This window comes from Lynx canadensis, chromosome A3, assembly GCF_007474595.2.
Source record: "Lynx canadensis isolate LIC74 chromosome A3, mLynCan4.pri.v2, whole genome shotgun sequence".
NCBI classification, from domain to species: Eukaryota; Metazoa; Chordata; class Mammalia; order Carnivora; family Felidae; genus Lynx; species Lynx canadensis.
The window spans coordinates 114,952,857-114,977,086 of record NC_044305.1 but is presented as its reverse complement, the minus strand read 5'-3'; the positions used below and the strand labels follow the sequence as shown (position 1 = coordinate 114,977,086).

Sequence of the window (24,230 nt, the reverse complement as noted above, 5' to 3'; positions counted from 1 at the left end):
GTTAATGTAGTATGTCATGAATTTCTACAGCCCAATACCAAAAAAAAAGGGGGGGGGGCAAATAATCTGATTTAAAAATGGGCAGAGGGCCTGAATAGACATTTTTCCAAAAAAGACATAGAGACGGCCAACAGACACGTGAAAAAAATGCTCAACATCACTCATTATCAGGGAAATGCAAAACCACAATGAGATATCGCCTCACACCTGTCAGAATGGCTAATATCAAAGAGACAAGAAATAACAAATGTTGGCATGGATGTGAAGAAAGGAGGACCCTCATGCATTCTTGGTGGGAATGCAAATTGGTGCAAACACTGTGGAAAACAGTATGGAGGTTCCTCAAAAAATTAAAAATAGAACTACCATAGGATCTAGTAATTCCACTACTGGTATTTACCCAAAGAAAATGAAAACACTAATTTGAAAAGATACATGTACCCCTATATTCATTGTAGCATATTTACTATAGTCAAGATATGAAAGCAATCCAAGTGTCCATCAACACATGAATGGATAAAGAAGATGTGGTAAATACACATGATGGATTATTACTCAGCCATTTAAAAAATGAGATCTTGCCAACAACATGCATGAACCCAGAGGCTATTATTCTAAGTAAAGTAAGTCAGACATGGAAAGACAACTACCACATGTTTTCACTTATACTTGGAGGCTAAAACACAAAGCCAACAAATGAAAAAACAGAAAACGACTCATTAATAGACAACAAGCTGATGGTTGCCAGAGGGGAGTTGGGTGGGGGGATGGATGAAATAGGTGAAGGGGATCAAGAAGTTCCAATTCCCAGGTATAGATAAGTCACAGAGAGACGAAAAGTACAGCATAGGGAATATAGTCAATCATATTGTAATATGTTGTATTGTGACAGATGGCGGCTACACTTACTGGGGGAAGCATTACATAACATAGAATTCGATATATGTTGAATCTCTATGTTGTACACCTAAAACTAACATAACATAATGTTGTATGTCAACTGCGCTGAGGTGATAAAATTATTTTAAAAAACCCTCCTCTGACCCCAGATCCCTCTTTCACCCTACAAACACCCCCTTTCTTGTACTGACTTTACAGAAAGAGTCCTGCCTTCACTGTCTCTTCCTCGTCTCTGTTGAATCCCAGCCCACCAGGCTTTCTCCTTATGTCTCCACTGAAATGGCCTTTGTAGAGGTCATCCATGATTTATGAATGATCCTTGTGGAGGTCCTCCATGATTTATGAATGATCCCTATGGAGGTCATCCATGATTTATGAGTAGCCCTTAGGAAGGTCATCCATGACTTCCACTTGGTTAAAGTCAATCCACAATTCTGGGTTCTCTCATGCTTGACCCAGCAGCATCATTGCACAGTAGCTCCAGCCCTCCCACCAGGACACTATCCTCCTTTGCCTCTGGGCCACCTCTCTGTCCTGGGTTTCCTCCCACCTCTATGGCTGCCCCTTCTCAGTCTCCTCCCTGCTAAGCACTGAAGTGCCCTGCCATCTTCTCTGTATCTATACACTCTCCTTTCCTGATCTCATCTACTAACCAAGTATTTCAACATAAAGATGACTCCTAAATTTCTATCTTTACCTCCAACCTCTCTCCCTCTTCATGCCCAATGGCTCCCCCAGCATCTCCAGTGGAAGGTCCAAAATATTTACTGACAGAAGCCCCCAACCTAGGTCTCAATTTCCCCTCAGAACCTGCTCTTCTAAGTCTTTTTCACTCAGTGAGAGGCGAATCCATCCATCCCACTTCTCCAGCCTTCGGCGTGCATGTCACACTAGCTTCCTCGCTGTCTCACTCTCTATATCCTTTCTGTTTGCAAACTTGCAACATACTTCACGCGACTCGGTGCCTCCACCACTACCCCTGTGCCTGTGCCCACTCCGCCCTCTCTTATCTAACCGGTCTTTCTGTTTCTTCTCTTTCTCCCTAGAGGTTATTCTCCACACAGCAGCCAACAAGAGTGATCCATTAAGCACATAAGTCAGATAACATCACACCTCTGTCTAAAACTTTCTACTGGCTACACATCTCACTCACAAAGTCCTTACAATGGCCCAAAGACCCCCATGTTCTCTCATCTCCCCTCACTCTACTCCAGTCATACCAGGCTCCTGGCTGTTCCTTCCTGGTGCCCATCAAGCTCCCACCTCAGGACCTTGGCACATGCTGCTTCTTCCAGCTGGAATGCCTTTCCCCCAGATATCTGCCTGGCTCATTCCCTCCTGCTCAGATCTTACCTTACCTCTTTAGAGGTCTCATCTGGACCACCCTTCCCCTTATTCTGTTCTGTTTGTCTACATATTCACTCATATAGATTATGTATCCATTTTCTTTCTACTTCTCTAACTAGAATGTGAACCCCATGAGGGCAGGAGCTCCGGTGGGTAACCCTGGCAACCAGTCCAGAGCCTGGTACATGGTCCTATGTGATAACAGTTGCTGACTAAGTGCCGGGCCCCAGAGTATAGGTTTTCTTTGGAGTAACAATGGGGAGCAACTGAAAACCACCGAGGAGAGTGATCCCACACAGCAGACTCTGGGACCATCTTCCCAGCGGAGATGGCAGGCTCACAGAGCAATACAGCAGTTCCTAGCCTTAAAATCAAAATACGTAACATGTGGATCAGCTGTATCACAGACACTGTGCATAGCAGGCCAGACACATCATCAATTTGGGGCGACTTTTTTTTTTTAATTATGTGATAATAATGAAATGAGCTAAAAGTGATTCAAGTACTTAGGTTAAATACTTTACATTTAATCCTTCTTGTAACTATTATACCTATTTCAGAGAAGGAAAAACTGAGGCAGAAAGATGTATAGTAATGCTAAGAATGTATAATAATGCTAAGATGGGGACAAGCCTAGGTCCCCATACAGGAGGTCTGATTCCAAAGTTTGCACCCCTCCCCACCTCATTCCGCTAGCCTGTGAGAGGGGCTGGCATCAGGATCTGCAAGGAGTCCTCCCATCACTAACATTCTATAATACGGAGGGGGGGTGGGGGGTTGAGATTTTAAGGCATTGGCTCCAGCAACAGTTGCTGTTGCGGTCTTGAGTCAGAACACTGGAAACTCAGGCAGGGTTTCTATGTTCCCATCTTGAGGAGAATTCCTTCTTCAGTGAACCTCACTCTTTGCTCTTAAGGCCTTCAACTGATTGGATGAGGCCCACCCACATGGTAGAGAGTCATCTGCTTGACTCAAAGTCTACTGATTTATTTATTTTTTTAATTTTTTTTTAACGCTTATTTATTTTTGAGACAGAGAGATACACACAGCATGAACAGGGGAGGGGCAGAGAGACACACACAGAATCCAAAACAGGCTCCAGGCTCTGAGCCATCAGCACAGAGCCCAACGTGGGGCTCGAACTCACGGACCGTGAGATCATGACCTGAGCCCAAGTCGGATGCTTAACTGACTGAGCCACCCAGGCGCCCCATAAAGTCTACTGATTTAAATGGTTATCACATGTTTACAATATCTTCTCAACATCTAGACTGGTGTTGAGCAAAGAACTGGGACCCACAGCAACCCCCCCCATCCCCGCCACCAATGAGAGACTGCATTAACCATTGCCATGAGTTTGTCCTTAGATGTGCCCAGTGTGCAGGGCCGGCCAGAGACCCGAGTGGAACATCAGGCACTTTCAGGAGGACACTTCTCTCCAGCAAGGGGCTGGGCCAATGGCTTTTCTGCAGGAGGTTTGCAAAGGTCACAGTGTCCATCTTGATTTCCCTTCTCCTATTACTTTGCCAGGTCCCCGAGGCCTTGTAGAAGCGTTTTTGATTCTGGCTATTATGGCTGTTGTTATTATCCTTCTTAATCTTGGCACCAGGAAGCCTTGGCTGGCTTCCAAGAAGAGCTACTTTCTGTCTCCCTGACATCCTCCTGTTGCTTTTAACCAGATGCAGAGTATCTTGTCTTCTCTCCCCAGACAGACACTGGAGTGTGGCCTGTGACGGCTAAAGCGGCCGCTCTGTCCTGGCTCGGAGATGAATGAGGCCTCGAACGGGGTGACACTGGGTCATCCTGGCTGCCACGTGGAGACGTTTGCGTCTAAGGGGATTCCAGAGGTCCCTGTGCCTATCACTTATCAGAAAGGGGGGCTTCCCCAAGAAGCACAAGGGGCTCCCGTCCTGCCCCTGGACTGTGACCTGTCTTTCCCGATCTCCAGCCTTGAGTTCCCACGAAGGCCTGGAGAACCTCCAGGGTGTCTTCCAGCTCTAGTTTTCCACCATGCCATCACGGCTGGTCATTTCTGCCATGCTCACGTACAAAGAAGGGGGTCCGGCCTGAGTCACGGTGTGCAAATAGGTGTGTAAGGACTTAAGGGCGCAGCTGGGAATCGAATCCAGGACCCTCCACTCTGAGTCCACAGCCCTTTCCTCTCCAGTCTTCCCCATGCTGCCCACTTTCCTGAAGGCAACCCGAAGTGAGAGATACATGCCACACTGAGACCAGGACACCTACACAGCACCCACACCTACAAGTACGAGAGAAACGAACCTTTTGTGAAGGACACTCCCCCTTCCTGCTTGTATTGCTTTCTCATCGTGTCCTGCACCTTAATGATGTACCATAACCCATATTAAAAAAACACTCTGGTCCGCCTGATACCACCCAGGCACAGTGGAGAACCGGACCCCCACATACTCTCGCTGGGCCTTAAAGATGGACTCCGCTTTCAGTATTTTCTTACTCTGAGAAGTCATGGGGCCCAGTCCGAGATCAGGTATTCCATCTCGGGGTTCCTAGCACAAGGCACACAGATCCCAGACTAAAGGGGTAATGAGTGAGAATGGCCAACCTTGGCAACTTTAGGAAGAAACCTGGTGCACGGATACCGGTGGGTTAATAGTATTTCTAAGCATCCCCTTTGGGACTGGGATACAGTACTAGATGCCCATTACCTGTGTTTCCATTCATCACCACAACTGCATGTGCCCCACATGCCTCTACACCTCTGTAAACGACAGTCTTTGCTTCTGGGAGGCTTTAGGCACCGACTGCTGCCTGGGAGATATGACGTGCGAAGAGGGTCATGGCGTGTGTGTGCGCATGCGTGCACACACCGCCCAGGGTGGCTGCATCGATGGCATCTTTCTCGGGTGAATAAGGCTTGCTGAGTCCGCTGCTCATAAGCATACGTAGTCAGGTGCACAATGTGTATGAATATGCTTGCAAACTTGAACCCCTTCTTTAATAGTAAATGTTCCTGTTCATGACCCTCGCCATTCCCGTCGTTGCTAGCATGAACTGTTTCCTCATCGTCCTTTGGTTCCTTGGGGCCAGAAGCCTGAACCCCGCATGCAGGAGGCTGCCCAGAGAAGCAGGTGTGAGGGTGCCTGGCCTCTGCTGAGGGGGCACATTACTAAGTGTCACTTACTAGCCACTTATCTTGCCGAGGCTTCCACTGTCCTACAGCCACTTCCCTCCTCCAAGATGATGGCCCTCTACTCCCAAGACAGAACAGGCTGAACCGGCCAACTGCCCCAGGTCTCCCCACTCCTCCTCACCTCGACTCAGAGCCAGATCAGAACTCAGTCCCTGCAGGGCCAGCTCCGGGCTGAACACCAGGGATTCACCCCTGCCGGGTAAGGACGCCCACATTCAGAGCTTCAGGGCCACTGCCTGCGCCCAGCCTGTTAACAGGCCGTCTCCATCCAGGTCAGAACCCAGAGCTGCCCGCCCTCCCCAGTGTCTCCCACATGTAACAATCTGTGTCAGAAATACTGCTCCTGTATTATAAATATGCAAAGCCGGAGAGGCAGCGGGCGACTGGGATAAAACACCCGGGATTATTTACGAGTCTCCGACTCACACACTGGGGCTTTATTTGCTTAATGAATGGCCGGGGCCAGCCATCAGCCCAGGGATTTATTTGTCACCGGGAGCAGAAGACACTAGGACGTGGAGATGTAAAAATGACAAATTCCCCGACTCAGCCAAGGTGGTATTTCATTGCCGCGATATCCAGCGGGGAAGGGAAGGTGAGCGGTGGGAAGGACGGCTCCCAGGCAGAGCAGCAAAGGCTGGGGGGGCCCCACAGTTGAGAGATTGGGCAGGTTAACACACAGACAAAACAAAAACAGAAGCACCGCTTTCCAGAACAAAGGCCAAGGGCCAGGAAGGAAGGCCGTGTTAGCAATCCTCCCACAGAGCTCCCACTTCTCAAACTGCCCTGCCCGGAACAACGCTGACACGCGCCCTGGGAAGAGAGTGGGCCCAGACGTGTGCACACTCGGATCTGAGTTTCTCCACAGCAACTCACTGGGCAGAGTGACCTGAGCAAGTCACTTCAAGTCTCCAGAACTGTTTTATCATTTGTAAAATAAAGGCAGGGGCGTCTGGGTGGGCATCTGACTCTCGATTTCGGCTCATGTCATGATCTCACGGATCGTGAATTCAAGCCCTGCATCAGGCTCTGCACAGACAGTCGAGAGCCTGCTCAGGATTCTCTCTCTCTCTATCTGTCTCTCTCATGTTGCCCCTTCTCCACTTGTGCTTGCTTTCTTTTTTCTTTTCTTTTCTTTCTCCCTCTAGGCTCACTAACATGATGAATGCCACTTTGACCCAGTCTAACCTTTGCATGTGGCTCTGCAAATTCTTGGATTAGCCTCTCATCTACCAGTGCCACCGCAACTCCCCCTACTTTGCTCACCCAAACTCACCGAGTTAAGGAAACCAAGTCCTCAAGCAGTTATAGCTTGTTGGCACACATTCATGACATTGGGATCCATCCAAAAACATTATATGGAGGAAAAGGAAGTCTTTAAATGCCCTGACTAAGCCTTGAAAAGAGCTGCCACCCTTAGACTCCCATAAGGAAATATGATTTGGGGTGCAGGATCTCGGCTATGGAATCCATTTTATAGGGAGAGATGGAGGTTTGCCCCATCCTCTCCACACCCTCCTGGGGAAGTAGAGCACGGACAGACACCCAGTAAGAGGGGACTGTGTTCTCTCTCCAGTAAGTGTCCCCCTGTTTAGGGCTCTGTGTCTGGCATTACTGAGCTGTGCCCTGCTCCCTCTGCCTATGTCTTTAGGAAGTCCTTATAGCTGCCGTTCTCATCTGCCAGGGACCTTCCTTCATTTGGAACAAGGTATCTTAGTCCTTTAAGAAGGTTGTGCTGAAACCAGGGTGGGATTTGGAGCAGAATGCCCAGGCATTCCTGGATACAGAAACGTGCTTGAGGACCACAGTGATGAGGCCAGCTCCCCACGGTGGGTGGCCAATCGGGGGCTCAGGTCCGAAGCCCTAACTTGTGTAAGAGTGGACTTTTCTCAGAAAGTTTTCTGTGCTCATGGTCCCTAGGGAAGTGGTGGGGATGGCTGATTGTGGATTCACCTACTCAAGATATCCCCAGCCACTGACATCCCAGAATGTTCATCCTCACCTGGGCCCAGGGCTGGGGATGAGAAAGTCAGAATGGGGTGCAGGAGAACAAGAGTGAGCACAGGCACAAGGACTGAAGCACCAGGCTCCAGAAGATCCTGAACAGCAACCAAAGGCAGGGCTATTTTCATTTCCAAGAAACAGATGAAGTCGGCCGTTCTGGGTAGCTGGGCTTGACTTTTGCTGCTTTTACTTTTCTGGTGCCTTCTGAGGTCAAGTGTATTAAGCATCTTGGGACTAGGAAGTCACTGAAGCAGTCTGAGGTCTGTGCAAGCAAGTATATGACTTGATTCTGCAATCTTCCTGCCAGGGCAGCTCTTGAGAATATTCCCGCCCCCCTCGCCCCCCGCCACCATCTCAAGATTCTCTCTCTTTCCCAGGCCGGGAAGACCCTCCTTAGCACAGCTCAGCAGTACTGCTGAGCGATGAAGGTCATATCAGCCTCCCCGAGATCTGCTGTGAAGAACACTTGAAAGCCAAGAAGCCCTGCCCTGAGCTGCACTTAGCTCAAGCCTGGAAAAACAGCTAGGTTCTGTGGGAAAAGGTGCCAGGGAAGGCTGCATCCCATCCCTTAAGGGGACCACTGGATCAGTCAGCCCCCAAAGCAGTCCTGCACTGGCAGGGACCTGGAGTCACACCCCACCCCAAGTTCAGTGCCGCACTGTGATCAGTGAACATCCTTGGGTTGGGGAACATACTGGGCATAATCTAGCTGGTGCTGCATGTAAAGGGACAGATGGCAGTGAAAGACTCAGGTCTCAAAAAAAAGGGGGGGTGCCTGGGTGGCTCAGTCGGTTAAGCATCCAAGTCTTGATTTCAGCTCAAGTCATGATCTCACGGTCATGGGATGGAGCCCTGCGTTGGGCTCCGGGCTGGGCACGGAGTGAGTCTGCTTAAGATTCTCTCTCTCCCTCCCCCACCCTGTCTGTCTCTCTCTCTCTCTCTCTCAAAAAAAAAAAGAGAGAGAGAGAGAGAGAGAGAATCAGCTCTCTGAAATGAGCTCTGCTGGCTCGGGTGGGCTGCTCCTGCAGGTGCACAGGCTGAGTCACTGAATAGAGAATGAGCTCTTGAGGCTTTGGGATAGCTCTGATCTGCTGGGCATTTCCTTCTTGCTTCCATGGAGAGGGGTTCCCACCTATCTCTCATGCGTGGCACGGCTCGTACATGCAAAATGCAACACACCAGAGCCAGGGGCAAGATGGGGTCCCCTGTCCTCCCTGGTGGCCTCCCTCGTGACCCTGACACTCCTAGCAGCACAACCACAACAGAGTTTCTATTTCAAACTAAGGAACCGTGAAATCTCAACACAAGACTCTGAAATTGCCCCAATTCTTTCTTTCAAAGCCAATCGTTTAGAATGAACAGGCTATCTTGCTGCCTCCCACTCCCGACCTGTGATTCTCCAGCTAAATTCTGATAATGCTGCTTTGCCTGCTTGATCTTCTAAGGAAACTCCTGTGTGGAGATCAGACATCGCTCAGCCCAGACCTGCTACCTTCTCTCCTTCACACTTCAGGGGTAATGGCAGACCGCAGCGCCGGGAATCCTGTTCCGAGCTCCTGGTCCCTTCCCGCCCTGGCCTGCCTCTGTCCCTAAATGTCTGGATTGCTCCACAGGCTAAGTGCCTGTCCTGCCACCCCCAACCCACCCTCTCTCCACTCCTCTGCCTGAGAGAGGCAGGTGATGCCCAAATGTTCATTCTGGCACTAATTTCTCTGCAGAATTCCCTCCCGAGTTTCCAACCATCCGCACATTTCCACGGAGATGTCCTCATTGTTGAAAACGCACATCAGAACCTGAACTCATTATATGATAATAGCAAACAAGCCCTCATACTTGTCAAGAGTTTGAGCATTCTCAAGTGGCTTTTACACCTATTTTATACCCATTATCCCATTTAAATCATACACAAAGTCCTGAAATGTAGGCCAGGGTAAGCATTGCTATTCTTATTTCATAGATGAAGGGACCAGGGCTCAGAACTGCCTAAGATCAAATGGCTAGTAAATTATGGAGCCAAGGCTACACTCATTCTCCTTCCTTACTTCTCAGATCAAAGATCCCAACAGCTATCAAATCCTATGAAGTCAGGGCACGTGGCTGGCTCAGTCAGAAGAGCATGCGACTCTTAGGCTCGGGGTTGTGAGTTTGACCCCCGTGTGGGGTGTTAGAGATTACTTAAAAATAAAATCTTAAAAAAAAAGGAAAAGAAAAAAAAATCCTATGAAGGCTACTTTCCTCCCCAACCCCTTCTATACTGAACGTGTCCTTCCACGGCGATGACTCTGCTCTAGGCTTTTGTCCGCAGCAGGCTGGATTCATGCAGTGGCTGCCGGCTTCCCCTTTGCAGATCTCATTCCTCCGCCCTTCTAATGTACTGAACGCCGCTTCCAGATTATGAACACTGGCACCAAATAATCCTTTCCAACACTTACTTCATGTTGTTACTCTTCTAGGAGCAAGTTTCAAGGACGCTTACCAGCCTATACTTTAAACTACAGTGTTTGGTCCAGCACCGGAGCCCCGCAAAAGGGCCCCACTGTCCTTTACAGCTTTGCTGGAGAGTTCCCCCGAGCGCCTGGGGCTATTTCAGTCATTGACTTTTGATCTACGGGATTGTTTCTGTGTTCCCTATGTGATAGATTTCTGCTCTAATCTTTATTAATTTCCTACCTTCTGTTTGATCTGGGTTTTTTTTTTTCCTAATGTCTTAAGGTAGAGGTTTCTGTTATTGACTTGAGATCTTTCTTCTTCTTAAATATAAGCATGTACAACCATAAATTCCCCGCTAAGCAATGGTGTAGCAGCACAAGTTTTGGTATATTGTGTTTTCTTTTATTTTTTAGGTGGGTTTATACATTCTTTTAAGTTTTTATTTAAATTCCAGCTAGGTAACATAGTGTAATATTAGTTTCAGGTGTACAATATAGTGATTCAACATTTGCATGCAACACCTAGTGCTCATCACAGCAAGTGCCCTCCTTAATCCCCACCACCTGTTTCACCCATCTACCCACCCACCTCCCCTCCCGTAACCATCAGTTTGTTCTCTATAGTTCAGAGTCTGTTTCCCGGTTTGCCTCTCTCTGTTTTATTTTTTTTCCCTTTGCTCATTTGCTTCTTAAATTCCACGTGAGTGAGGTCATATGGTATTCATCTTCCTCTGACTTATTTCACTTAGCATACTATTCTCTAGCTCCATCCACGTCATTGCGAATGGCAAGATTTCGTTCTTTTCATGGCTGAATAATATTCCATTGTATATACACAGCACATCACCTTTACCCATTCATCAGTCAATGGACACTTCGGCTCTTTTCATAATTTGGCTACTGTAGATAATGCTGCTATAAGCATGTATCCCTTTGAATTAGTATTTTTGGTACCCTTTGGGTAAATACCTAGTATTGCAATTGCTCCATCACAGAGTAGTCCTACTTTTAACTTTTGGAGTCACCTCCATACTGTTTTCCAGGGTGGCTGTACCAGATATGATGTGTTTTCATTTTCATGCTTCCTAAGGAATTTTCTACCTTCCCTGTGATTTCTTCTTTAATCCACTGGTTATGTAGGAGTATATGGTTTAATTTCCCAAATTCCCTTCTGTAATTGATTTCTAATTTCACTCCACTGTGGTTGGAGAAACTACTTTGTAGGCTTTCAATCCCTTTAAACGTACTGAGGTTGTTTTATGGCCTGGTATCTGGTCTATCCTGGAGAATGACCCATTCTCCATTTGAGAATGACCCATTCTGCATTTGAGAAGAACGTGTATTCTGCTTTTGTTGGGTGACGTATTCTACAAATGCTGTTAGATCCAGCTGGTTTATAGCACTCAAACCTTCTAGCTCCTTTTTGGTCACATGCTAACTTTCTCTATCCATTACTGAAAGTGGAATATTGAAGTCTCCAACTATTATTTTCAAATCATCTACTTCTTTTCAGTTCTGTTAGTTATTGCTCTGCTGTTAGGTGATTATATGCTTACATCTGTTATGTCTTCCTGATAAACTGACTCTTATTAGAAAACGTTCTTCTTGGTCTCTATTAAAAGTGCTGTTTTAGAGTCCATTATGTCTGATATTATTACAGCTCCTTTTGGTTATTGTTTACATGTTCTATTTTTAACCATCCTCTTACTTCCAACCTCTTTGTGTCTTTAAATCTAAAATGTGTCCCCTGTACATACCATAGAGTTGGATATATATATACACACACACACACACACACACACACACATACACACACACACACGCGTGTGTGTGTGTGTGTGTGTGTGTGTGTGTGTGTGTATAAAATCCATCTTGCTGGGGGCACCTGGATAGCTCAGTTGTTCAGCATTCGACTCTTGGTTTCGGTTCAGGTTATGATTTCACGGTTCATGAGATCAAGCCCACATCAGGCTCTGCACTGACAGTGCGTTCTCTCTCCCCATCTCTCTCTGCCCCTCGCCCCCACATACATGCTCTCCCTCTCTCAAAACAAACATTTAAAAAATCCATTTTGCCATTCTCTGCCTTTTAACTGGAGTCCATTTAAGTTTAGTGTAATTAATAACAAGATAGGATTTATGACTGCCATTTTGCTGTTTTTTCTATGTCTTGTGTCTTTATTCCTCTATTTTTGCATTTCTGCCTTCTTTTGTGTTAAATGGATGTTTTCTAGTGTACTATTTTTATTTTGTTTTTGTTCCTTAGCGGGTTTCCCAGAGATTACGATTCACATCTTAATTTAGAACCATCCCATTCAGATTAATACGAACTTATTATTTTCAACAGTATATAAAATCTTTGCTCCAATACAGCTCCATTCTTTCCCTCCTATTTTATGCTAGTGTTGCTATACAAATTACATCTCTGTGCATTATAAGCCTATCAACACAGTTTTATAATTGTTGCTTTGTGTAGCTGTCTTTTCAAGGAAATAGGGAAAAAAGGATAACAAATAAAATGAATTTACACTGTAGTAGCTTTTACTACTCTATATTTTCATATGGATTTGAAACGCATCTAGTGTTCTTTCATTTCAGGCTGAGAGATTCTCTGTAATATTTCTTGTAGGGCGGGTCTTCTGCCTCTCAGTTTTTGTCTATCTGAGAATTTCTTAATTTCTCCTTCACTTGTGAAGGATAGTTTTTACTGAAAATTCTTGGTTGACAGTCTCTCTCCTTCAGCATTTTGAGTATTTCATTCCACTGATTTCTAACCTCTAAGATTTCTTATGAGGAGTCAGCTGTTAATCTTGCTAGGCTCCCTTGCATGTAACAAGTCTCCTCTCTCTTCCTGCCTTCAGCATGTTTGCTTCATCTTTGACTTCTGACAGTTCGATTATGGGGTGTCTGGGTGTGGATTTCTTTTTTTTTCTTTTTTTTAAACATTTATTTATTTTTGAGAGACAGAGAGAGAGCATGAGCAGGGGAGGAACAGAGAGAGAGGGAGACACAGAATCCGAAGCAGGCTCCAGGCTCTGAGCTGTCAGCACAGAGCCCGACGCAGGGCTCGGACTCATGAACCACGAGATCATGACCTGAGCCGAAGTCGAGTTGGACACTTAACCGACTGAGCCACCCAGAAGCCCCGGGTGTGGATTTCTTTGAGTTTATTCTACTTGAATTTGTTGAGCTTCTTGGATGTGCAGATTAATGTTTTTCATAAATTCAGAGTTTCAGGACACCATTTCTTCAAATATTCTTTCTGCCACATTCTATTCTCTCCTTCTGGGATTCTTATAATCCACATATTGGTACATTTTATGATGTCCCACAGGTCTCTGATGTTTTGTCCCTTCTTCTTTTTTCACCTTGTTCCTCAGACTGAATAGTCTTGATTGACTTACTTTTAAGTTTGCTGATTCTTTCTTCTGTGAATTCAAATCTATTGTCCACATAGTGATAATTCTCAGGAGATGGGGCCAGGAGGGGAGCTCCAACTCCATTCTGACCCCTCCAGAGTTGCTAGTCTGCTGATTTTCATACCTACTGTAGTTGCTAGAATGTTGGTCAAGAATATTGCAGAGCTAAAGCAAATGGGAACAGGGCAAGTTAAAATGTCACTGGTTATTACTAAGATTCAGTCATTTTTCTTGAAAGAATGTTCCTCAAATTGTTGGAGATCTTTAATTTCTAGAATTCTGGGAAAATTGATTTTGACAATTTTTGCCAGGATTCTGTTTTTATGGAAGGGCAGATTTTTGGAGGTAACTACTCTGCCATTTTGAAAGTGCTTCAATGGCTGACTTTTTTTTAGTTGCCACTTTAACCATGAGAAAGAGCATATAAAATTTATCATCTTAACCATTTTTAAGTGTACAGTTCAATCATGTTGAGAATTTTTACCTGTTGTGAAACAGATCTCCAGAACTTTCTCACCTTGCGGAACTGAAACTCTATTTCATATACCCGTTAAACAACTCCCCCTTCCCCTCTACTCTCTATTTTGTTTGACTACTTTAGATACCTCATATAAGTGGTATCTTTTCCTACCTCTTCATGATGGATTAATTTATTTCAGTTAGCATAATCTCCTCAATGGTCAACCATATTGTAGCATGTGAAAGGATTTCTTTCCTTTTTAAGGCTACACAGTGTATGTGTGTGTGTGTGTGTGTGTTTGTGTGTGTATATATAGTGTGTATATATATATATATATATATATACACACACACATCATATATATATATATATTCCATATATACACATTCCATACATATATACACATTCCATATATATATACGCATTCCATATATATATACACATACTCCATATATATATATACACTCCATATATATATATATATACACTCCATATATATATATATACATACTATATATGTGTATATATATATATATATATATATATAGTATATATATTCCATTATATACATTTTGCTTTCCTATTCATCTGTTGAACATCTGGGTTGTTTCCACCTCTTGGCTATTGTGAATAGTGCCTGCCATGAACATGGGTGCATAAGTATCTCTTTAAGAGCCTGCTTTCAATTCTTTTGGACATGTATCCAGAAGTGGGATTGCTGGATCATATTACCATATGATCTATTTTTAATTTTTTAGAAACTACCATACTGTTTTCCATAGCAACTCCACTATTTTACAATCCCACTAACAGTGCAAAAGGGTACCAACCTCTCCATCCTCAATCACATTTGTTATTTTCTGTCTTTGTACGAGTTTTTTTGTTTTTTCCTTGATGGTAGCTACCCCACTGGGTGTGAGGTGATAGCTCACTGTGGTTTTTATTTTAATTTCTTTGATGATTAGTGACTCTATCTGTTCACATGCTTGTGAGCCATTTGTATGTCATCTGGGGAACACTGTCTATCCAACTCTTTTGCCCATTTTTAAATAGGGTTATTTGATATTTTTGTTGTTAAGTAGTAATCATTCTTTGTATATTCTGGATACTAAATCTTTATGAGATAAAGGATTTGCAATATTTTCTCCCATTCTGTAGGTTTTCTGTTCACTCTGTTGTGTCCTTTGATGCACAAGTTTTTAAGGCTAATGTAGTCTCATTTCTCTATTTGTGTTTTTGTTGCCTTTTTCATGTCATACCCAAGAACACATTGCCAAATCCATTCACGCCAAGTCATGAAGTTTTTCCATTTTATCCTGAGGTTTTATAGTTTGGGATCTTATGCTTATGCCTTTAACCCATTTTGAGTTAACTTTTATCTATGGTGTAACAGTCCAAATTCATTCTTTTGCAGGTAAGTGTATATTTTTCCCAATACTATTTGTTGAAGACACTGTCCTTTCCACACTGACAGGCCTTGCCACCATGCTGAAGATCATGTGACCACATACAGAAGGGTTGATTTCTGAACCCAGTATTCTATTCCATTCGCCTATATTTATCTTTCATGCCATATCATACTGTTTTGATTACTGTAGCCTTGTAATATATTTTGAAATCAAGAACCAGGAGTCATCCAATTGTGTTCTTTTTCAAATTGTTTTTGCTATTCAGGGTCTCTTGAGACTCCATATGAATTTTAGCATGGGTTTTTCTATTTCCACCAACAATGTCATTGGGATTTGGGTGGGAATTGTGTTGGATTTCATACAACAGATTCATAGATCACTTTGGGTAGTACTGACATCTTCCTTTATAGAACACAACCTCATGTTTTCTACCCAGCAGCCTACCAGTTTTCATTGTCCTGACAGAATAGGAGTTCCCTGAATCACTAATGCATCATTAAGCCTATTTCTCTAGTTCTGTCATGTATGAGGCAAAGAAAGGTCCAGCGTGGAGGAACTCTTTTTCTCATTTAGCTCCATATCACTTTTGAAACACAGGAGAGTAACTTAAAAGATCATGTTACAAATAAACAGAAAAACAAGCATATTAACTCAACAACGACTTATTTAACATCTGTGAAAAGCCAGGCACCATGCTTGGCATTGAGGATTCAATGATTCAATATAGAGTCCCGGCCCCTATGCTCAGAGATTTCAGCAGGAGAAAGAAATGGCCAAAGCCGTCAATAGACCAAGGAAACATCAGGAGCAAAACCTACTTGACCAAACCAAACATACTCTTCTATCACTTACATTATGATCTTTAGTAGATGTTTATTTCAGTCTTCGTTCTGCTTAAACTGTGGTGCATTTGTGATGTCAGGAATATCTGGCCATGTTTAGGTGTTTGAACAGGACATAAAGGTAGCAACAGTACAGATCAATGTATGTGGCCAATGCTCCTGTGTGCGGGCCCTGAGGCATACTTATCCTCACAAGTGATTATCGGGAGGTATAAGCAAGAAGAAACAGAGATCTGTATGCAATACCTTAGAAGGCTTTGTTTGATATCCTCTTTATAAAGCTTCATATGAGAAAATTTATTTTAGAATCAAGTAATAGAGAAAGCTTTGCTTCTCTTGAGAAACTGTCTCTCCCTTTCTGATAACAGAGTTATGACACCACATCTCCCTTTTCACTTTAGCAACTCGGAAGCTTAGAGTCAAATGTGAAGCTTAACTGTAGCAATTCTAGTTCCTGAAACTGAGTTCTTTCCCTGGTCCGAATTCTTTATTTCTATCTCTCTACGGTCATGAATTTATGATGTGCACAGAGCCAAAATCATTTATTAAGATATGTGACAGGAAAATCATTATATAATTAACTTTTTTGACCATACTGAAAGAGGCTAAAAGGAGTATTTTCCCCTCTCTCATCTGGAGGAAGTTGAGAATATCCTCCAAAGCCAAGATGAGGCTTGGTTTCTGTCAGTGCCATGAGTGGTGGAGATTGGGGCTTTCCTCCTTGCAGCATCCTGGGGATATAGCAGTGGGTCTCAGAAAAACAAAACAAAACAAAACAAAACTGATGCTGGGCCCGCAAGCTCTCTTAATACGGAAGCAGAGGAGACACTGGCCTGCAGGCCATGTGGGGTAGGATATGTCCAGTATGGATCCCCAACAAAAGAATCCTTCATCAGCTTTTCAGAACTGGTGAGACTCCTAATGCTTTTTTTTATAATCCTCAGGGAGTGGTTGGGGGCAGTAGTCTCAAAAGACAGATTAGATTTGCTGCCAGCTCAGCAGGTGGAAGCTTGGCACCGATTAAATTTGACTTAGAGAAATAAAGAAATGTGACATGTCTTACACCCTACTGTTGTGGTCTGAAATGCATACCTGATACATGAGATATAAATAAACAAATGAATAAATAAACAAACCAGAGGCCAGAATGCCTGGAATGAATTCCTAATTTGCTGTGTTTCCATCATGAGGACCATGCAACCTTGAAACACAAGGGCTCATGAAGAATTTGGCATTTGGCACAATAAATGCCATCTGTGGGGACTGTATGGTAAGGGATGAAGATAAAAAAAATCCAAAGACAATTCCAGACTTCACAGAACTTACAATTTAATGTGGGCCTTCCATGTCAACAACATTAATAAGAAAAAGGACAGCCATAGTGTCACACTACATATTCTTATTATGCGCTCTCTACACATAAGGCATGAAAGAGAAAGGGGAAGATTCAGACAGCACCCAGCAGGCAGGAAGCACACATGTTGATGAAGAAAGTAGGGCAGGGAAAATGACAAAACAGAAGAGGGATATGTGTTATTAAAGTGATTTGCATAAAGTACTATGGAAGGAGGGGTTGTTTCTGCCTAAAAGGTGAGAAGGCTTCAAGGAGGAAAGGGTGTTTGGGCTGGTCTTTGAAAATGGAAAGGATCTGACCAGAATAAGGTGGCCAGAGGGGCACTGCAGACCAGGGGTGGTGAAGGTATGGGTCTCCACCTGCTCATCCTCAGGGCTGCAGGGGTAAAGAAAATGCCTCGCCATGGATGCCCATCGTGGTGCATGAGGATGGATGGATAAGTGGTGGTGGTAAGACCACAAGGGTGCATGCAGGTTGGCCACAGACAGGGTTTTGAACAACCTGCTCAGGTGTTTAGACTGTAGGTTACAGGCAAGTTGATGGGCAGGCTACTGATGTCTGGAAAGAGACATGGAAAGGGGAGGATTCAGATCTTGAACAGGTTCAGACCCTGAAGGGGTTATGGGAAGAAGGATGCTTTGGGCAGCTGATTTGGATAGCTGAATGTGGGAGGATGTCTTAGAGAACATGGATAGAGCAGTTGCAGGGTGAAGTGTTAAGAAGTCCATTAGAAAGCCTTAGGCACTTGAACTATAAGTTGCAGGGTGAAGTGTTAAGAAGTCCATTAGAAAGCCTTAGGCACTTGAACTATAAGAGGCAGAGGGTCATGGACAGAATGCACAAGATGCAAGAGAGTTCACAAAGGTGGAGCGGTGGTAAGCTGGGGGCAAGGGGAGAATGAGGAGAACAGATGTCAAGAGAGGGCTCTGGGGTTTGAGGCCTGCATGAAACCGGGAGTATGAGAGGAAGATGATTTAGGAGGAAAATGATGAGCTCAGGTGAGAGTGCCCTGAGCCTGAGGTCCCAAGAGACCCTCTGATGAGCTGCTTAGCAGGTTCCTCATGTAGAGAGACATATTACACAAGTGTGTGCTCAGTTTTATACGTTTATACCCTGATCTTTCATAACTGATAAATTAGTGGAGATCCATAGTCATCTAACAAAAGGATTCTTCACCTTACAAAAGCATTAATAATAGGGTACTTTAAATAGTTAGCTCCCCTGGTGAATATAAAATAGGCCTTAATATTTTTTTGGAAAGGTGACATACACCTCTCTTTTCAAAAACTCATCTACTGTGTTAAGTAAAGCATATCTGTGTATGAATATGGAATGAACCGAGAGACTTCAGCCAGGTAAAATTAATCAAGGTAGATGTTGTGAAGGAGATGACGGATCTTAAAGGGATTACTGAAAGGGTGGTATTTGAATTGGTGAAGAAGACTGAGGGCTCAAAAAACAGGGGTGGACCATAGTCTCACTGGCATGGACAGCTTCCTGTATTCTCCCCACTTCTCTCCCACCCCAGGCATGGAACCAGTGAAGCAGGCTGGGAGGTGGACAACTCCATCCATCTGTCCATTGAGGTGAAAACCCTTGGGGTACGCTTCACTCCTTTCCTCTTTCTTACATGCTGTATCCAACCCATCAGGAAACCCTGCTGGCTCTCCTTGAGAAGCACATCCAGTATCTGCTCTTCTCACCATGTCCACTGCTGCCGCCATCTTGAGCCAAACCACCACCACATTTGGCCCGGATTATTTTAATAGCCATCTAATAGATCTCACTGATTCTACCTTTCCCAGAATGGTCCTTTTTAAGTACAAGTCAGATCATCCCATTCCTTTATTCCAAATCTCCAGTGGCTCCTCACTTCCTCTGGATCAAAGCCAAAGTCTTTATTTGAGCTTATAAGGCCCTACTTTGACATGGTTCTGGTTACCTGTCTCATGTAATCCCCTCCTCTCCCTTCCATCACCTGGCCCATCCACTTCAGCTATGCCAGCCCTCTGCTGGTCTTCAAGTTCCCCTGCACACTCCTACATTGGAGCCACTGCTTTAGTTTTTTCCTCTGCCTGGGACACACATCCCCAGATATCAGCAAGACTAAATCCCTTAGCTCCTTCAAGTCTTTGTTCAAACCTCACTTTGTCACTCTCACCCCATAAATTCTGCCTCTCCTCAGTATTTCCAATCCCCCTCTTTGCTCTCCTGTTTCTTTTTTACACAGTGCCTATCTCCTTCTGATGTACCATATATTTTCCTCACTGAACATGATTATTTCCTGGCTATCTTCCCTTGCTAAAATAAAAGCTGTTAGTGTTCTTTATCTTGTTTTGTACCTAGTTCAATGTAGCTGTTTAAGAACTAACATAGGAACGAGTGAAGAAGAAAAGAAAAACCCACGTAGACAAACAAGAGGAGAAAAAAAACAACTTCAGCCCAAAACACTGCACTTGGAGACAGAAGGCAAAACATCCAATCCCTGCAGGGCCACAGACAAGGGATTAAAACTTTCTGGGGTCCTCCACCTTACCAGGAAGGGCTGGACCACGTGATTTTATTTTTAGGGCTTTGCCAAAATTATTTAACTCATGCAACAAATACACATTGAGGACCTACTACACGGGAGGTCCCATCACATAAAGATTAATGTAAGGGACCACATCAGTCCCTTCCCAGTGTCCAGAGAGACCAACCTGTGAACAATGAATGACAATATAATACAGCATCAGACATCTACACAAGGTGCCGTGAAACCACAGACACAACAGTGATGAAATCAATGATGGGGTGGGCAAAGGGTGAAGGATAGCCAGGGAGTGGACCGGCCAGGCTGTAGGGTGCCTCCTTGCATCTTGGAAAGCGGTACCTGGAGGACCCACCCTCTATGAATGCTGTCAAGTTTCCTGATTGCCAGCTTCATATGCCGTCCTCTCTAACCAAAGAGCAGAGAACTAGCAACTTATTATAAGACTATTTAATCATTCCAAGATCAATTTTTTGCATGGAATTGTTTCTTCACATTCCCATTAGTAAGCCCTATAAAGCCACCCAGTGTTAGGAAAAGACAGGCCTTTTGTCCTCACACATCAGAGTTCCCAGAACTATCTGCCAGGACTCAGCACTAAGAGGACACAGTGCTCACTGCATGCAGCACCAGGGTTGTGCTTACAAACTCAACACGCTGCCCCCTTAAAATATGCACCCCTTGAAACTTGCAGAGAGCTTGCTTTCCCCTGAAAGCCCAAGGTTCACATTCAAATCAAGTAACGTTTTCTCTTGTGCATTCCCGATTATCATCATTTGCTGACAACACTACCATTTTCCTCAGGACATTGATTTATTAAGTGTCCTTCTGTGCCTAGGATGTAATTCAGAACAAGATAAACAGATGTATGGTCTCTGTATTCTAGAAACTTTTTCCTTCAATATTCCATAGTTAACAGTGCACAAACCAGAAAGGAGTTTTCTGGAAAGGACATCCTGGCTACATTCTATCCCAAGTGCATTTGGGTAGTTAGAAGTATGGGATGTCGGATCCATCAAAGGCATTGGAAATGCAAACCAATATGCTCACAGAAAATCACCACCTAGAAAGCCTTCAGAAAGGGCTTCAAGATGGGAGGTGAGGAGGCGGACCTCAGGAGTTATGTGCATGCTGGGACGAGAAGAAGGACCAGGCTGAGGGTTAGGTATGGGTGCAAGCAAGGATGGGGCACCAAGATACATGAGCAGCACCCACGATCTAGGGCATTATTTAACTGAGAAAACTGGGCCAAACCTTGAACTCTGAAGCCACAGCCACGAGGAGGCCATTTCTACGTCCCAGCATCCAGGGACACAGATGCCACCGTCATCTCTGTCCTGGACTGGCAGCTCGTCCAGCTGAGGTACAACAACACTCGAGGTGCCAAGCTGGGCTCAGACACGCCAATGAGGAAGCGCCAGTCAGCAAACTGCACACACCTGAGTTTTCCAGGTACATCCACAGCCCGATAATCAAGGACGAAAGACTTTTCTACCTCTTGAGCAAAGTACAAGCACGGATGCAGCAAGAACACTCATGATCCCTCCTCGGTTTTGTAATTGGCCATTTGTCCCCGTTCCCTGTGGTTACCTGGAGACTCCAAGTAAAAGGTCACACTTTCCAACAGGAAGCACGCAAGACCTCTGCGTGATCTCTGCTCTCAACTTCCTACTCTCCACCTCCATTGCTTATCCTGTATCCTCATGCTGTTCCTGCAGCATATGCCCCTCCGCAGAGAGTAACATCACAATACAACAGTAATTAATAATAATAATAATAATAATAATAATAATAAACATTTATTGAGGAGGTTAAGTTGCAAGCAGTCATTGGGTGAAGCTTTTCGTGGAGTAGCTCACTTAATGCTCAAGGGATTTGAGGAATCAGGTGCTAGGATCATCCACATTTTACATGGAAAAAAAGAACAAAAGCAGAGGTGGCGGAAATAATGTGCCCGAGCACTGGAGACAGGTTTGAATCCATGCCGGCTGGCCCCAGAGCCGCACACGTTCACAGCCACCCCCGCCATGCCGCCCCGGACAGGCATCAACTGTTTTGTGGGGCCTTGTTTGCATTAGGTCATGAATGTGACATGGAAATCCACGATGGCCACCTGGCTTCTGAATGACACTTAACAGCAGGAGTGAATGAAGGAGCCAAATTTGGTCCTTAAATGTGCATTACACGGAGCCTACAGTACCTATTTTTTCTAATAGAATCTAATTTTGCTCTGCAGTTCACTGCTCCCACCATTCTTCACCGCCCAGCCCACTTCTTTATGTCACGCATTTCAAGTTCACAGGCCCTGCTTTAGAATTTTCAAGATATGCTCCCATCTCTCAGCTCACTCGCGGTCTTTAAGATGCTTCTCTAAGGGAGGCAGGACAGCCAGCAAAATCCTTTTTTGCAAATGGAGAAAGGAAAGCTCAGGGCAGGGGAGCCCCTCCCCCCAGGCTCAGGTGCTAGGAAGCCGCCCGGCTGGAAACGGGCTCCTCTGGAAACGGGCTCCTCCCTCGTGCAGGGCTAATCTCACAGCATAGATCATCCTCCCGGCCGAACGCCGAAGGACCACCCCTCCGGGAAAGGATGGGGCAGGGCCTGCCTGGCCAGAGGCTGAACTGCAGGTCCCAGGTGGGGCAGGAGCATGGAGGAGGCCTGCCTTGCCACCTTCCCTCCCCCCACCCCCCCAGTCAGACCGAGCAAGGCAGGGAGGGAGCGCAAGAGGCAAACATCTGACATGAAGTCAGCATGTGGACTGGTACAGGCTTTTCCGTAGCATGGCATCATTCCCTGGGGAAGGAGACAGAGGTGCCAGGGAAAGCCTAGGTCCACCCTAGGGCCCTGATCTTCCTTATGCTGCCCTCGACCTTACCACTTTAGTCTAAGTCAGAGAGTCCCAGTGGCTGGGCTGCCATTTGTAGCTGCTCACTGGGCTCTAAGTAGCTGTGGAATTGGCTCTTCCTGACGACCCTTACTCTGAGATCTGATGGGCACTACAGAGAACACGTCTCACTTCAGTATAACTAATAACAAGGGCCAGGAGCCCCAGGTATTCCCCTGTCTCCCTTCCATATCCAAATTCTCGAGAGCCTGGTCTAGGGACCTTTTGAAGGGCTCCTTTCTAGAGTGGAGGGTGGACCTAAGCAAGGGATCCCAAATCTGGTTGCAGGATAGGATCACCCAGGAGAGCTTTTCCAAACTGCAGATCCCAGGGCCACAGTGAATCATAAACTCAGCAAGCAGGCCCTGTAATCTGAACGTTGACCGTCTCCAGAGAGGAGTCCCGCACCTTAGGGGGACAAAGTTGCGATGGGAGCTGCTCACTGGCCACGACTGGAAAGAGGACACATACAGCCAGAGCTCACCCACCCACATCACCTCCAGGCTCACCTCCAGTGCCAGGATCCGACCTACTCTGGGAATGCAGGCTTGCAGCCAAGTGCCAGCCCCTTGGGGCTCCAGCTGAGGGTCTATAATGGGTAGATTTAGAACGTTTTAACCAAAGTTGCTGAGCCTGGGGGATGCCTCCAAACACCCAAGAATCAGCTCCCCACCCTCTGGGGGAAACAGCCCAGACATGAGGACCTTGAGACACCTGCCCAGGGAGCAGAAGGGTATGCTCAGAGTCAGGGGTAACCTCACTGCCCCCAAGGAGGACTTGTAGGCGTATGTGCTGCCCCCACCAGGGGGTGGGGGGTCAAGGAACGCATAATGCTCTGTTTTTCTTGCTTTCTATTAGGAACCACAGGCCCTGCTGGCTCTGTGGCTTGTGGCTAGGGGACAGGGGAATGCCCAAATGTACCTCAATCCAGCCACTTTTCCCCTAGGAGGGCCCTGACAAGGGAGTGTGGGGCTCTGCTTCTTTGTGAGCTGACAGCCCCTAAGGGGAACTGGCTTGCAAGACCTGGTCTGGAAGCCCAAGGCTGAGGGAGGACCCTGTCCTGCCCCCATTCACTTCCAACACCTGCTACTGACCAGCCTCTGGAAACTACAACAGTGAATGGTTGGATCTTCAGGAGGAGAAATAAGAGAGAGAGTCAGAGAGTGCCAGAGAGCACCAGGCTCGGGGACAGACTCCCCCTCCAGTTCCTGCCTCGTTCCCTTTCCCACACCATCTGCATCCTTCCGTGGAGTTCTGCCATCGCTCCCCCAGGCTGAAATGTCCACTATGAACCACGGTCTCATCCTCTCTCACTCGAGATACAAGAGCTTGGAGCTGACTCCTTCACTCTATGCTGCTACTATGACCCTCTTGACCTTGGGCCAGGCCAATGCCCTGCCCCAGACCCCAGAGAAGCCCCTCCTGCCCTCTCAGTCAGGACTGAACTCTACTCCTACCACTCATCAGAAGCCAAGTCCCTTCCCCTG

At 45.6% G+C, this 24,230-nt stretch overlaps 1 protein-coding gene and 1 long non-coding RNA gene across 3 annotated transcripts in view; one reads left to right on the top strand and one right to left on the bottom strand.

Moving 5' to 3' along the window:
* The window catches only part of GALNT14 (polypeptide N-acetylgalactosaminyltransferase 14), a 208,032-nt gene that overhangs the window by 105,112 nt on the left and 78,690 nt on the right, over window positions 1-24,230 (bottom strand). The gene's annotated exons all lie outside the window — the stretch shown is intronic.
* On the top strand, window positions 387-22,339 carry LOC115510969. Its single transcript, XR_003967901.1, has 3 exons — window positions 387-471; window positions 22,019-22,027; window positions 22,329-22,339. It is a non-coding gene; the product is annotated as an uncharacterized LOC115510969 (long non-coding RNA).